This window comes from Coregonus lavaretus (assembly GCF_964263955.1).
Source record: "Coregonus lavaretus genome assembly, chromosome: 4".
Lineage (NCBI taxonomy): Eukaryota > Metazoa > Chordata > Actinopteri > Salmoniformes > Salmonidae > Coregonus > Coregonus lavaretus.
Window position 1 is genome coordinate 55,929,879 of NC_139991.1, and position 14,244 is coordinate 55,944,122.

General features: G+C 43.7%; 1 pseudogene across 1 annotated transcript in view; it reads right to left on the minus strand.

Moving 5' to 3' along the window:
* Positions 1-14,244, minus strand: part of LOC311127966 (voltage-dependent N-type calcium channel subunit alpha-1B-like) — a 209,627-nt pseudogene that overhangs the window by 31,913 nt on the left and 163,470 nt on the right. The window contains exons 28-32 of the transcript in view: positions 11,527-11,664; positions 6,442-6,643; positions 5,172-5,336; positions 1,380-1,490; positions 287-370 (exon numbers count right to left, since the gene is read on the minus strand). The product of the transcript in view is annotated as a voltage-dependent N-type calcium channel subunit alpha-1B-like (transcript). The remainder of the gene's footprint in view (positions 1-286; positions 371-1,379; positions 1,491-5,171; positions 5,337-6,441; positions 6,644-11,526; positions 11,665-14,244) is intronic.

Consider the following 14,244-nt stretch of genomic DNA (forward strand, 5'->3'; position numbering starts at 1 on the left):
ACAATTTGATTTGATTTGATTTGATATGATGCTGGCTTCCACTGATTACCTCACCACCAGCACTGTAACTTGGATAAACGTCATGAAAACATCCTCATTCAAGGAGTAAATGTATTATGAGTGAAGACATACAGGCACGACCGCATATAGGAGAATCGCAATGTCCTGATTCATTTTGTAAATTGCCATATCTTTTTGCCATATAAGAAGTTGTATGGGCACACTGTACTGAAGCAGCTCTTACATAAAGTAAGATATTGTATAGGGACATGGTAGCAGCACTTACCTTAATCTCTGTGACCAAGATGTCCGTGATACTCCCCAATACTGTCACAAAGTCAAACACGTTCCAAGCTGCCTTCAGGTAATTCTGCAAACAGAGGAAGAGAGAGGAAGAAAGAGAAAGCGAGAAATAGAGGGAGCGAGCGAGAGAGGGGGGAGAGAGAGAGGGGGGTGGGAGGGAGAGGGGGGAGGGAGGGAGAGGGATAAAGAGGTTTTACTGTCATTGGTACCAAACTCTTGCTATTTAAATGCTTTCCTTAGGCCACGCTCTACAGAGCATGTCTTCTAAGCTCCTCAAATGAGGCAGCTTTTAATGAGTTGCTTTGAGTTTCATTAAAAGGCCATCCAATATTTAGCTACAGTGTGTCACTCACTCCCTGACACACACACACAGATTCTAAACAGTCTTTCAAACAGTGGCACAGACCTCCTAAGACAGACAGGCCAATCTGTCAGGTGGCATGGCAGTGAGCATATGCTCCTCCTGGGGAGCATAGCAATTTGAAAAGCAGGGGGTTTAAAACTACATAGGTGCCCGGAGAGAGAGAGAGAGGCCCATCCATCTGGGCTAAGTGCTGAACAGGTGGAGGTAAGTGGCGTGTGAGAAAAGCCATTTGATAAATGAGCCTGGGGATGAACTGTGGATGAAGCTAGAGATGAAGCGCCTCGCCGAGGGGCCAGACGGCCCGGCACTGCCTGGGAGATTTATTTGTCCCTCCCTCCATCCTACACCTCTGCTTTACCTTCCCACCCTCATCCCCTCAACTGAAGCTGTTGTATCATCCCCAACACACACCTCTCCTCCCCGGTGGCTCTTGCTGAAGGCTTGTCAGCCTACCCTCATCCAGCCTACCCCTCGCCATCCATCAACCTTCCAACGTTTTCACAAAGGCTCTTTATCAGTCTCTGTCCTGATTTCCCCCTTTCTCTATCTCTGCTTCTCTGTCTCTCTTTCCCACCCTAGTACTCAAACTAATCATCTATTTTCCCAAAAAGGACAACTTGAGTGATTCCAAAATTCGTCTACAGTCGATTTTCCAAAATGCTTGGATAGATAGTGACCATGTGCAGTAATGTATGGAGAGATGGAGGCTCACCAGTGGTCCGAAAGCGATGATCTTGAGGATGCACTCTAGTGTGAAGAGAGCTGTGAACACAATGTTCAGGTACTTCAGCATGGCCTCGTACAGCTCCGGAGCACCGTGAAACTGAAGGCAGAGGTCAGAGGTCAGGCAAAGGTCAGGAAGATGTCAATCAGTGGTCAACATTCATTCCCACTGAACATGAGGAAATGATAATAGGCATGTCCATTTCCAATTTCATACAGACAGACCATTGTAATACTTGTTAAAGTTATCCTTCCCCTCTTTCTTCATCTTTCTGTCTCTATCTGTCACACAGTGTGTGTGTGTGTGTGTGTGTGTGTGTGTGTGTGTGTGTGTGTGTGTGTGTGTGTGTGTGTGTGCGCGCGCATGTGCATGTGTGTCTTTGTGTATAACACTGTCCCTGATTCATTGACCGGTAATTAACAAACACGTTTAGTATCGCCAGACCTCCACGCATACCAGCTGCATACAAACTGCTGATGCGTTCTTTTGGAATATCTACATTTAAAAAAAAATATATAAATTATAATAAATCAATTTAATATACACCATCACAATAAATCCATTATTTATTTTAGTCAGGTCTAAAGAAACATTATTATTTGAAGAAAATATATTTCAGAAGAACAGAATATGAGTTGGCCTACTGTATGTTATCTGGCTATGCTCCATGCCATAGGCTGTAGGCTTGTTCCTTTAGCTGACAAGATATGCTTATAAGTTCCGTGCCATTATTTTATATTATATGATTTTATAGTAAGAAGAATATAATTGAACTTAGCTGAATAAAATAGAAAGGATATTTTTCCCATTCTGGAGCGAGTGCACATAAGAAGTTGTGAGTAAAAGTGATAATTTGAAAAAAGTTCCTATATGTTAGATTTTTAGTTATTTGGCAACTTTGGTTTTGAATGTTACAAACCTTAGAATGTCTTAGAAAGCAAAACATATATGGGCTACATGGTGCGACAATAGGCTATTGATTATATGTTCCTTGCCTCAGGCTGCACAGCTGTTCTCTCATCAAAGTGATCATATTTTCACCCATCAGACTATTCTCAATTTAATCTTCTCTTTACTATGTAAAATTAGTTTTGATTTAGAATGGCCCATTATCAAATGGGCAGGAACAGGGGCAGCGGAAAAAAGATATGTCATCTGTATGCACTCGAATAGCGAATGGAGGCCTCGCGCTTTCCCCGCCGGTCCGGTAGGCTACTTCGGTTTTATAGTGGAGCTGTACTTAATATGAGTAGCTGAGAAATAAATATAACAACACTTATTTCACTTCATGCATCAACCACTGTTTGAGGAGCATGTTCTCGCTGCTCTCCAACCTCGTTCCTGCAGCTACCAATTGCTTAATTTGGGAAACCAAGTGAATGAAATCTGTTCGGGAACATCAACAGTAACATGTTTTCGCAACAAAACATATTTCACAAAACTGTTGACAGCCCGTCTGCACGCTCGAGAAAGGAATAAAGGAGAGAGAGGAGGAGATGGAAACGCATAGTGGTGAGATATTCTGTATAGCTAAAGATAATGTGCCACCAAATTAATTATGAAAATATAAGAAATTCCCTATTACTTGGCTCTTCAAAATCAAATACAAATTCACTATAATTGTAGGCTACCTGTAAGCTGCCCTGCACAATCAATGAACCAACAGCATCGCCTAGGGCTCTCTCCCAGAATCATGGATAGACATTTTGGAGCATAACATAAGGTAACCAGTCCATCCAGTCAGGGCAAGGAGATTGAGGTTGTAACCTCATATAAATATCTTGGAATTCTAATTGATGACGGCCTCTCTTTTAAATTGCATATTCAACAACTTACAAAAAAATTGAAGCTGAAATTGGGATTTTATTTTAGGAATAAGGCCTGTTTTTCTTTTGAAGCCAGAAGGAGGCTAGTATCAGCTACATTTATGCCTTTACTAGATTATGGGGATATTTTATATATGAATGCTTCCGCTCAGTGTTTGAGATCAATTGACACTCTTTATCATGGTACTTTGAGATTTATTTTAAACTGCAAAACCCTTACGCACCACTGTACTTTGTATACCAGGGTTGGCTGGCCTTCTCTAGTCACTCGTAGGCTCAGTCACTGGTATACTTTTATTTACAAAGCCATTTTGGGTTTACTACCTTTTTATTTGGGCATTTTTATTGTTCAGAAATGTGGTGGGTACTCTCTTCGTTCACTGGACTTTATCCTGCTAACTGTTCCAAATGTCCGAACTGAATTTGGTAAAAGGTATTTTATGTACTCTGCGCCATCGTCTTGGAACACCTTACAAAATAATTTTAAACTGGAAGAACTTGTCCCGATTGGTGTTTTTAAATCTCTGATGAAGGATTTTGAGGCTGATTCCCTGACCTGTCAATGTTTTTAATTTGCTGTTTTTGATATTGTTATACTCTTTTGAATTCATGAATGGTTTTTTACTAGATTACTTGTAGTTTTTCATGTTGTCTGTCTGTAATTTTTTGTAATGACTTGGTGCTGCCTACCTTGGCCAGGACGCTCTTGAAAAAGAGATTTTAAATCTCAATGAGCCCTTCCTGGTTAAATAAAGGTTAAATAAAAAATAAAATAAAAAATAATAATACAGTTCACACTCAAAAGGCGATTACTCAGATTTGTTTAATTTTGGAGTATAGGCTAGACCAATTATGTACCCAAGACATCTTTAAACGTTTGATGTTTTTCTGCCATGGGTAATATGCGGTAGGCTATGCGGTATAATGGCACGATCATCATTTTAATTCAGATTTATTTTTAGGCTTGGGCTCATAAGCCTATGCATAAGCTCTTATATGTTTTTGGGTGTTTTGAATTAATCATCACCTTAGAAAGTGCTGCCCATTTCTTTGTGTTAGTCTTTGAAACAACATCCACAACAACCATGTTTTACACTCAGTTTCAACCTGTTGTTGAACTTCTTTCTTCAAATTGATCATCACAGTGAGGTGAGTTTTAAAAGCACAATACTGTTTTGATGAAAAGTGTTTGTTATTTTTGATTGCATTTGCATTGGCGTCAGAATGGTTAGAGGGACAATAGTGCCCTGACTACCAGGCCATTAGGACCTGTCAGTCGTTAGCAAGTTGGGTATGTCCAGAGTGCTTAAAAGGAGATTACCGTGACTCAACAGTCATGTGGATTTTTACTGTGGTCATGATTCATGACTGCCGGTTTGGCGGTAATATGGTCACCGCAACAGCCCTATCCCTCAGTCTGACAGACATGTACAGGTCTATACCTGCAGATAAGCCAGATGGCTCAGCCATGTGGTTAAGGGCATTAGCAACAGAGAGGCTGCTCTCAAAACTAGCTTGTACATCAACAACGAATAAGTTCAATGTATCCATCCAAATTATACTGATTACCTGTGCCAAAACCCTCTCCCAAAGTTATCCCGCTCAAGGTAAAAATGTCCCCTTACAACAGATCTAGGATCAGATTTCCCAACCCCCAAATCATTCATTAGAGTTAGAGTTATGACAAACGATCTGACCCTGCGTCAGTGATCAAGGGCAACTTGCTATGCTTATATCCAGTTATAGGTTGTGTTCCAGGCTGACTTCATAGCAGACGATAAAGTTATTGACTGTGCAGTGGGGCATCCAATTGCTATTATGTGTATAGTTATCCAGTCATTCTGAGATATGGCATGCGTCTACAATGTAGTCAGCCTGGAACGCGACCATTGTTTCTACAATGGACACATGCAATATGTCACAGCGCCCCTGGTGTGTGGGAAGCATCACTGACCTTCATCATCAGCACCACAGTGTTGAGTGCGATCATGGTCATGATGGAGTACTCAAAGGGCGGCGACACCACAAACTGCCACATCTTATACTGGAACGACTGCTTGTCTGCCGGCATGTAGCGCGTCAGAGGCTTGGCGTTGATGGCAAAGTCAATACAAGCTCTCTGTGTTGGAGGAGGGGGAGGGGAAGAAAGAAAGAAAGAAAGAAAGAAAGAAAGAAAGAAAGAAAGAAAGAAAGAAAGAAAGAAAGAAAGAAAGAAAGAAAGAAAGAAAGAAAGAAAGAAAGAAAGAAAGAAAGAAAGAAAGAAAGAAAGAAAGAAAGAAAGAAAGAAAGAAAGAAAGAAAGGTGGGAGGGAGTGAGGGGGGGAACAAAGTGCATAAAAAACTGTATTAGATTGTAAGAGTTTGTGAAACTCACTCACTCATCTCCCTAATCAGATCTGATATTGTTCAAATACTGATTATCAACATAAAAAAGGACCATTGTACAATCAAATGAAAAAGATCGAAGGCTGAACTAACGTCCGATAAGTGCTGGCAACACAACAGTTTCCAGGAGTGTTTAATATCCCGAGACAAGGCTGCAAAAGCAGTTTACAGACAAGAAACACAAATGCTGCGTCCCAAATGGCACTCTATTCCCTATATAGTGTACTGCTTTTGAGCCCATAGGGCTCTGGTAAAAAGTAGTGCACCATAAAAGGGAATAGGGTGCCATTTGAGACATAGCCAGTGAAACTCAGTGATGTAGGAAATAGAGATACAGCTGGATAGACTGGGCTGGTTGCTCCTCCTGAGGGTTGCTGTTCTTTTGTGTTGACGCCTTTTGAGGGAAACAACAGTCTAGCAAGGAAATCAACTGAAATATATCCACAGGTGCTCTGAAAAGTATTGAGATATCTAACACTGGGCCGGTTTCAACAGAGGAGAGGCAGAAATGACTTTGCCTTCTATTAATAACGGTCTGTGCACGTCTCAACAAAAAGTGAGTTACCTCCTACTGGGTGCTAGGCAACTAGGTGAGAGTGTGTCTGTTCTCTGTGTGTGTATGTGTGTTTTTCTCTCTGCTTGTGTATGTGTGTGTCTTTCTGTGTACGTGTGTGTATATCTCTCTCTGTGGTCCAGCGTGTGTTCAAACAGCATACTGTGCCTTGTTCTTCTCCAGTCTACAACCTGACACGGTCTTGTCTCCCGGCTCCTGGAAGGTGTGTGTGTTGTGTTGTGTGTGCCTGCGTGCGTGCGTGTATGTGTGTGTGTGTGTTTGTGTACCTCGTTCTTCTCCAGACTACACTCTGACATGGCCTTGTCTCCCTGCTCCTGGAAGGTGATGATGATCAAAGCCACGAAGATGTTGACGAAGAAGAAGGGAAAGACCACAAAGTAGACCACATAGAAGATAGAGGTCTCCATACGGAAGCCTGGGCTGGGACCCTCGTCCTCATAGGTGGCATCCACAGAATGCTTTAGGACCCTGGAGAAAACAGGTGAACAGGAGGGTGAATTTGCCCCTAGTGGCTGACCTTGGGTCAGTTTTGTATTTTTCCCACTATGGTTAAAGTAAGGATTTGGGTAGGGCAAGCTGATCCTAGATCTGTACCTAGAGGAAACATCACCCGGAGCTACACAAACATGAGACAAGGCCAATGACACTAAACTAAGAAGACAAACATGCAACTATTATGTACAGCCCTCTAACCAATTGTACTATTATGTGTGTTTTTCGGCGTTATTTGTAATTTATTCTGTACATAATATTTCTGCCATCGTCTCTTATAACCAAAAAGAGCTTCTGGATATCAGGACAGCGATTACTCACCTCGTATTGAACGACAATTTTTTCTTCAACAAGTCGGACGCGAAGGATATCCTACAGACACCCGACAAGGCCCAAATCCCCATCATTCGCATGAGAAAGAGACGGAGATATCGTGGACGTAGGTCGGGATGCCTTGTAAGGATCCGACGGTGAGCGAGTAAACTGCCTCTTCCATCAATCGTATTAGCCAATGTTCAATAAATTAGATGACCTAAGATTACGGTTATCCTACCAACGGGACATTAAAAACTGTAATATATTATGTTTCACCGAGTCGTGGCTGAACGACGACATGGACAACATACAGCTAGCGGGCGATACGCTACATCGGCAGGATAGAACGGCTGACTCCGGTAAGACAAGGGGTGGCGGTCTGTGTATATTTGTAAACAACAGATGGTGCACAAAATCAAATACTGAGGAAGTCTCAAGGTTTTGCTCGCCTGAGGTAGAGTATCTTATGATAAGCTGTAGACCACACTATTTACCAAGATAGTTTTCATCTATATTTTTCATAGCTGTCTATTTACCACCACAAACCAATGCTGGCATTAAGATTGCACTGAATGAGCTGTATAAGGCCATAAGTGAACAGGAAAATGCTCATCCAGAGGCAGCGCTCCTAGTGGCCGGGGACTTTAATGCAGGGAAACTTAAATCAGTTCTACATAATTTCTACCAGAATGTTAAATGTGCAACCAGAGGAAAAAAAACTCTAGACCACCTTTACTCCACACACAGAGATGCATACAAAGCTCTACCTCGCCCTCCTTTTGACAAATCTGACCATAACTCTATCCTCCTGATTCCTGCTTATAAGCAAAAACTAAAGCAGGAAGCACCAGTGACTCAGTTAATAAAAAAGTGGTCAGATGACGCAGATGCTAAGCTACAGGACTGTTTTGCAAGCACAGACTGGAACATGTTCCGGGATTCTTCAGATAGCATTGAGGAGTACACCACATCAGTCACTGGCTTCATCAATAAGTGCATCGATGACGTCGTCCCCACAGTGACCGTACGTACATACCCCAACCAGAAGCCATGGAAGACAGGCAACATCCGCACTGAGCTAAAAGGTAGAGCTGCCGCTTCCAAGGAGCGGGACTCTAACCCGGACGCTTATAAGTAATCCCGCTATGCCCTCCGACGAACCATCAAACAGGCAAAGAGTCAGTACAGGATTAAGATTGAAACGTACTACACCAGCTCTGATGCTCGTCAGATGTGGCAGGGCTTGAAAACTATTACAGACTACAAAGGGAAGCACAGCCGCAAGCTGCACAGTGACACAAGACTTCCAGATGAGCTAAACCACTTCTATGCTCGCTTCGAGGCAAGCAACACTGAAGCATGCATGAGAGCACCAGCTGTTCCGGATGACTATGTGATCACGCTCTCCGTAGCCAATGTGAGTAAGACTTTTAAGCAGGTCAACATTCACAAGGCCGCAGGGCCAGACGGATTACCAGGACGTGTACTCTGAGCATGTGCTGACTAACTGGCAAGAGTCTTCACTGACTGAGTCTGTAATACCAACATGTTTTAAGCAGACCACCATAGTCCCCGTGCCAAAGGACAGTAAGATAACCTGCCTAAATGACTACCGACCCGTAGCACTCACGTCTGTAGCCATGAAGTGCTTTGAAAGGCTGGTCATGGCTCACATCAACACCATTATCCCAGAAACCCTAGACCCACTCGAATTTGCATACCGCCCCAACAGATCCACAGATTATGCAATCTCTATTGCACTCCACACTGCCCTTTCCCACCTGGACAAGAGGAACACCTACGTGAGAATGCTATTCATTGACTACAGCTCAGCATTCAACACCATAGTGCCCTCAAAGCTCATCATTAAGCTAAGGATCCTGGGACTAAACACCTCCCTCTGCAACTGGATCCTGGACTTCCTGACGGGCCGCCCCCCAGGTGGTAAGGGTAGGTAACAACACATCTGCCACACTGATCCTCAACACGGGGGCCCCTCAGGGGTGCGTGCTCAGTCCCCTCCTGTACTCCCTGTTCACCCATGACTGCATGGCCAGGCACGATTCCAACGATGAGACAGCCTATAGGGAGGAGGTCAGAGACCTGGCCGTGTGGTGCCAGGATAACAACCTCTCCCTCAACGTGACCAAGACAAAGGAGATGATTGTGGACTACAGGGAAAAAAAGAGGACTGAGCACGCCCCCATTCTCATCGACGGGGCTGTAGTGGAACAGGTTGAGAGCTTCAAGTTCCTTGGTGTCCACATCACCAACGAACTATCATGGTCCAAACACACCAAGACAGTCGTGAAGAGGGCACGACAAAGCCTATCCCCCCTCAGGAGCCTGAAAAGATTTGGCATGGGTCCTCAGATCCTCAAAAAATTATACTGCTGCACCATCGAGAGCATCCTGACTGGTTGCATCACCGCCTGGTATGGCAACTGCTCGGCCTCCGATCGCAAGGCACTACAGAGGGTAGTGTGTACGGCCCAGTACATCACTGGGGCCAAGCTTCCTGCCATCCAGGACCTCTATACCAGGCGGTGTCAGAGGAAGGCCCTCAAAATTGTCAAAGACTCCAGCCACCCTAGTCATAGACTGTTCTCTCTGCTACCGCATGGCAAGCGGTACCGGAGTGCCATGTCTAGGTCCAAAAGACTCAACAGCTTCTACCCCCAAGCCACTCCTGAACAGCTAATCATGGCTACCCAAACTATTTGCACTGCCCCTGCCACCCCCACCCCATCTTTTTACGCTGCTGCTACTCTGTTAATTATTTATGCATAGTCACTTTAACTCTACCCACATGTACACATTACCTCAACTACCTCAACTAGCCGGTGCCCCCGCACATTGACTCTGCACCGGTACCCCCCTGTATATATAGCCTCCCTACTGTTATTTTATGTTACTTCTGCTCTTTTTTTCTCAACACTTTTTTGTTGTTGTTTTATTTTACTTTTTTTTAATAAAAAAATAAATGCATTGTTGGTTAAGGGCTGTAAGTAAGCATTTCACTGTAATGTCTACACCTGTTGTATTCGGCGCATGTGGCCAATACAATTTGATTTGATTTGATTTATGTTAAGTGTGTAATAGTTTTTTTTGTATACAGCAGTATTGTGTGACCAAGACAATTTCCCCCCAGGAGACAATAATCCTATCCTAACTAGCTTAATTGTTTTAGTCTATACATAAAGCACTATGGTAGCCATGGCAGGGAGGGCACAGAAGAATATGTGCTGTACAAGCAGGCTGTGGGGAAAAAAAGCCATACATTTACTGGAACAAAACATGTTCAATATTCATCTGTCATCTCCCATAACTGAGTACAGTGTTGTTCGAATATGATTAAAACAGATGAGCAGTAAATATGTGTAAATAAAACTAAAAACACTGATATTTAGAAGATATTCTGACATATTCATTTCTGAGAATACCAAGAAGAGCTGTGACATTCCTTCTCAAGCCCTATTCACTGGGTCACAGGGAACAGAGCCATTTTGATTTAAAGATTAATCTAACGGCTAGTTTGCTCTTTTTACATGATATCGTGTAGCCCTTGTTAAACCATGTATTTGGGGTAATGTTTTCCTTGAGGAAGGAGATGTGGCGAGAGAGAGAGAGAGAGAGAGAGAGAGAGAGAGAGAGAGAGAGAGAGAGAGAGAGAGAGAGAGAGAGAGAGAGAGAGACGAGAGAGAGAGAGAGAGAGAGAGAGAGAGAGAGAGAGAGAGAGAGAGAGAGAGAGAGAGAGAGAGAGAGAGAGAGAGAGAGAGAGAGAGAGAGAGAGAGAGAGAGAGAGAGAGAGAGAGAGAGAGAGAGAGAGAGAGAGAGAGAGAGAGAGAGAGAGAGAGAGAGAGAGAGAGAGAGAGAGAGAGAGAGAGAGAGAGAGAGAGAGAGAGAGAGAGAGAGAGAGAGAGACGGAGAGAGATGATGAATGACTGACTAGCTGAGGAGAGCATTTAAGACACTGTGGTGTCCTCAACTCCAACCCTAGTCAGGTTCTACATGCCATAAATTAGTGCTAATGATGAGGGGCATCTCACTGACTAGCGCTATCTCCTCCTGAACATTACCTCAGCACACGCACGCCATTACGCACGCTTGTACACACACACACACACACACACACACACCTCTCCCACTGAATTTCACCCTACCTAGCCTCACCCCGAGAGCATTTATTTTCCCCACATCATTGGCACTTTGGCCTTTGGAATGGATGTCAAATGGGATGCTCGTCTTGTAAAGGACACTGTGTACATTAAATAGGGGTCAATGGACCCGACAGGAACCCTCTCGTCTGCCTGGGATTATCCGGGAAGCTGATTGGCTAGCTGGTGGTTATGTGAATAGGTGATGTGTAGGTGATTGACTGGCCTGTATTTCTCTTTGCAGTTGATTGGTTAGCTAGTCTGTGGTTTTGTGAGTAGCTCATTACCAGTGATTGGCTAGCCTGTGGTTATGTGACTAGGTCCTTACTGGTAATTGGCTGGCCTGAGCTTCTCTCTGCAGCTGATTGGCTGGTGTGGGCTACTCACATTGGCCAGCCCTCCCCGGTGGAAACGGTGAAGAGGGTGAGGAAGGCCCACAGCACGTTGTCATAATGGAACTCATACTTCCTCCACTCACGATCCTGGGCCGCCACTTCATCACGGTCATAGTCCAGAAACTTACCCCTGATGAATGATGGAGAGAGAGAGAGGGGGAGAGAGAGGAGAAAGACAGACAGAAAGAAACAGAGAAAGAGAGTAGCACAGTATCATATTATTATCTTGTAGGTAAATTGGCACGAGCTATGTTCACCCTTACAACAACAAAAAACTTTACATGTGAAAAGATGGTGTTAACATTTTGCAGTAGCTATAATTCCACTGGTGGAATTAAGGTGACCACATCTAAATAGCCCAAATGCGAGACAGGGGAAAGATTTTGCGGGACATTCACGGAACAATGGACAGAATAAAAATGTTGGGGACAGGTTAATGGATCACGTTCAAATGGCGACATAGTTCTGCTGTATGAAGGTCACTGGCTGTTAAAGGGGCAATCCTTAGTTGCTACATATATTTTTGGACTTATAAATGAATCACATGAATCCATTGATTCTTGAAGAATATAACGTACAAATGTCTCATGAGCTTAGTTTAACTGTCGTACCCCATCAGCACACAAAATATACGATTGTTTTACTCCAATGTTTGTAAACAAAGTAAATGTAAACAACCATTGTATAGCCTAAAAACACTACAATGTTGATATCATGGATGGTCAGTCCTTGCATCGATCAGCCGTGGTCGGGAGAGGTTGTGTTTTCTCTAGCAGGAGGTAAGCTTGGCTTTTTATATGGTGTTGAGTAAAGCTTAAACCATGTATTTAGATTGTAGGTAGGTATTGTAGTTAGGTATTATAGGTAGTTTACTCAGGTAGTTATTGTAGGTTATTGTAGGTAATTATTGTAGGTAAGGACTGTATTCGGCGGACCCCGGCGAAGCACGAGGCTAGCTTACCCACTACTTGGACCAACAAAGCTAGCTAGCTAGCTAGCGGGTAGCTACTGGTAACTTTTAGCAACAGTGGTTAGTTGTTTCCAATGTTATTTCACGCTTAAGAGTACCTGTGATTGAGCCAGCTAGCCGCCACCATTCAGCTGTTTTTCTAACCTCATTATCATTAACGTTAGGTGGTTGGTAGCTGCTGTACTTAATTACGGTTACTGATTGCAGTCTGCCAGTTTGGCTTTATACATAGCTTGGGCTTTGTCGAGTAAGGCTTAAACTTTGTATTTAGATTGTAGTTAGGTATTATAGGTAGGCATCGTGGGCTGTATATTATTAAGTAGTATAGGTAGGCATCGTGGGCTGTTGTGGGTAGCTGTTGTGTAGTTATTGTAGGTTACTTTTGTATTCGGCGGTGCCGGGTGTAGCACGAAGCTAGCTAGCTAACTCACCTCCTGGATTAGCTGGCGAGTAGCTATTAGCAACGGTAGCAACTAAAAACAATATCCTTTTAGCCAGCTACATTCGTTCGCAGCGACGCCGTTTTTCAAACAAAGTCAACACAGCAGCCATTGCTAGCTAGCCAACACTACCAGCTGGCTGTACTGTAGTAGCTAAATACAATATCTTTGTGCTAGCTACCCAACGTTTAATCATTGCTGCGTTATGAAAGGTAAGCTTGGCTTCTTATATGGTGTTGAGTTAAGCTTAAACCATGTATTTGGATTGTAGGTAGGTATTGTAGTTTGGTATTATAGGTAGCTTACTCAGGTAATTATTGAAGGTTATTGTAGGTAATTACTGTAGGTAAGTATTGTATTCGGCAGACCCCGGCGAAGCACGAGGCTAGCTTACCCACTACTTGGACCAACAAAGCTAGCTAGCTAGCTAGCGGGTAGCTACTGGTAACTTTTAGCAACTGTGGTTAGTTGTTTCCAATGTTATTTCATGCTTAAGAGTACCTGAGATTGAGCCAGCTAGCTGCTACCATTCAGCTGTTTTTCTAACCTCATCCGAGGCATTAACGTTAGGTGGTTGGTAGCTGCTGTACTTAATTACAGCTACTGATAACAGTCTGCTGTAGTTTACAACAATTCTAATTTCTAAAGTGGAAGTTGGGAGAGTTTTATTCGGGTGGTTCAGTGAAACAATTATAGTTTCTGAGGTGGAAGTTGGGAGAGTTATATTAATTTTTTTGGTGAGGGAGGCCTGCTCTCTCCTTTCCCAGATGTTTAGTTCATTTCATTCCGATCTCCTCTGCATTATTGTAGCCATCTGCTGCAGCCTGTCAACTATGCCTCTGCCTATCCCTGTTCTCTCCTCTCCGCACAGGCTACACAAACGCCTCACACCGCGTGGCTGCTGCCTCTCTAACCTGGTGGTCCCTGCACGCACCACACACCTGGAGTTCCAGGTCTCAGGCAGCCTCTGGAACTGCCGTTCTGCCGCCAACAAGGCTGACTTCATCCCAGCCTATGCTACCCTCCAGTCCCTCGACTTCCTGGCGCTGACGGAAACATGGATTACCACTGAAAACATTGCTACTCCTACTGCTCTCTCCTCGTCTGACCATGTGTTCTCGCATACCCCGAGAGCATCTGGTCAGAGGGGTGGTGGTACAGGAATCCTCATCTCTCCCAAGTGGTCATTCTCAATTTTTCCCCTAACCCATCTGTCTATCTCCTCATTTGAATTCCACGCTGTCACAGTCACTAGCCCATTTAAGCTTAATATCCTTGTCATCTATCGCCCTCCAGGTTC